The sequence below is a fragment of the Brassica oleracea genome, chromosome C4, assembly GCF_000695525.1.
Source record: "Brassica oleracea var. oleracea cultivar TO1000 chromosome C4, BOL, whole genome shotgun sequence".
NCBI lineage: Eukaryota > Viridiplantae > Streptophyta > Magnoliopsida > Brassicales > Brassicaceae > Brassica > Brassica oleracea.
The window spans coordinates 19,688,252-19,690,331 of record NC_027751.1 but is presented as its reverse complement, the minus strand read 5'-3'; the positions used below and the strand labels follow the sequence as shown (position 1 = coordinate 19,690,331).

Below are 2,080 nucleotides of genomic sequence, written 5' to 3'. Positions count from 1 at the left end.
GAGAAAAGTCCGATTAAGAGAGAGTTTTCGATATTTGGCTGGATTGATCAAGTCCGAGTCAAGAACGATCGTCTGTGGGGTGAATCCGATTGTCTAAGCGTTCGAAGATCCGACGGAAACCGCTCAAGAGGTGTCAGAAGAAACCGAATCAAACAGAACAAACCGAATCTAAGAAAAAGGTGAGTGCGTGACCGTAGCCTAACGTATTGAATCATAGTCTGATTGATAGGAATGTTCTGTGTACTGATTGCTTGTCTAATTCGAATTATCTGCTAAGTTCTGGCTTGGTCCGAACAGTCGGTTCCTTCCATCGACGCATCTGGATCAGATCATGCGCCTAGAGCCGTATTGGCCTGCTAGGGCTTGATTGAATCTGATGGCGCTTTGGCTTGGAATGATTGGGTCGGCTAAGTAACTGACTGATGATAAGCATGTCTGTTTATTGACTGATTGACTCGATTTCTTTACTTGGCTGAGTGGGACGGAATGACCGCTCTCACTAAGCATACTATTTGCTTATGCCTCCTTGTTTGGATGCAGATCAGGATCAGACCCGAAAGGGTAAAGACATAGCTTGAACGCGGGATAAGGGCAGGAAGGAAGGATGGTGGGTTTGGGTAGATATAGGACGAGATTAACATGTAATAGCCTATAGCGAACTGACTTGTTAACTCGAACCTCAGATTATCTATTCAAATCGTATTATGCTTTACTTGACTGTCTGAAAAAAAACTAAAACTCTGAAATAATTCTAAGTAAGGAAAAATATGAAAAACAGTCCAAGTCTAATCGAGGAAGTCGAGCCAGACTCGTACTAATGTTACGAAAAAATGGGTCGGGTCCTTTCACCTATCCTCATCTAATTTAGACAAACAAAATTCTGATGGATGTCATGATGTATCAACATTTAAACCCTATCTTTAAATTTACAGACAAAAATGTGGGCCATTTATGCAACTTTTTTACTCTACATTCTGTCTAAAACACACACCCACCACAAGACTCGGATCCTCAAATTTCATTACCCAATTTGAAGAGAAACACTCAAACAAAGGGGTAAAAGAAAGAAGCAAAAGCAAGACAAGAAAACATCTCAGTACTTAACTTCATACTTTGCAAGACAACGTTAACTTCACTATACTACTATAAATCATGGCACCTAAAATTATTAGATATAAATCAAATCTGTAAGAATTTTCCGGGGAGACACAACGAAAGCAAAGGGGTAAACGATTTTCAAAGAAAATAGTTTAATTTGGGATGTGAAACAAAGTATCGATTCTTGATCTAGATTGACCCCCAGAATCAAATCAAGGTCGAGAAACAATAAAAAAAAAAAAAAAAACCAATCTGACTATGGATCTTCGAAAGCATCCTCCTTTCTCAACATTTACTGAACAACAAGCAGACCCAACAAATAAAAATCGAACCTTTACTTCAAATATCTTCAAGTATCAACGATCTAGACAAAACCAAAGTGAGCTAGGGTTCAGACAAATCCAGATGAAAAGATTTTGATTTGAGGGTAAGTGAAGATCTAGAAGTGGAATTGTTGTCAAAACAGGAGATGTGAGATAATAAAGCGTGTAAGTAAAGGTGTATACATACACCGCCAGTGTTTGGTCGAAGCCGACACGAACCCTTTGGCTATGGCTGCCTCTTTTTTTCTCCTCTTCTTTTACTTTTCTTATTTTTACTGTACTCTCTCTTTGGGTTGTTCAACCACATGTATGATTTGTTCGAACCCGGTTATTGAGATATAAACACCAACATTTATACCATTAAACTAAAGGATGATTTGTGTTATAAAAGTAATGGAAAAGTCTATCTTTATTCATAACATAGAGGTTCCTTATATAGGATATTACACTCATAAATAAATAGAAAGATTACAAATCATAATCTCTTGGTTATGAGCCATCCATAATCTGGTTCATAACACTCCCCCTTGGATGCCATAACCATTTAGAGCTTGTAATGTGCTTTAATGTTGTCTCATTAAAACCTTCCCAGGAAAATCCAATTGGGACAAAATCATGGTGAAGAAAAAAAGAGTACAACACACATTACTCCCCCTGAT

General features: G+C 38.0%; 1 pseudogene; it reads right to left on the bottom strand.

Moving 5' to 3' along the window:
* Positions 1-1,686, bottom strand: part of LOC106343068 — an 11,939-nt pseudogene extending 10,253 nt beyond the window's left edge.
* Between the last annotated feature and the right edge of the window lie 394 nt (positions 1,687-2,080).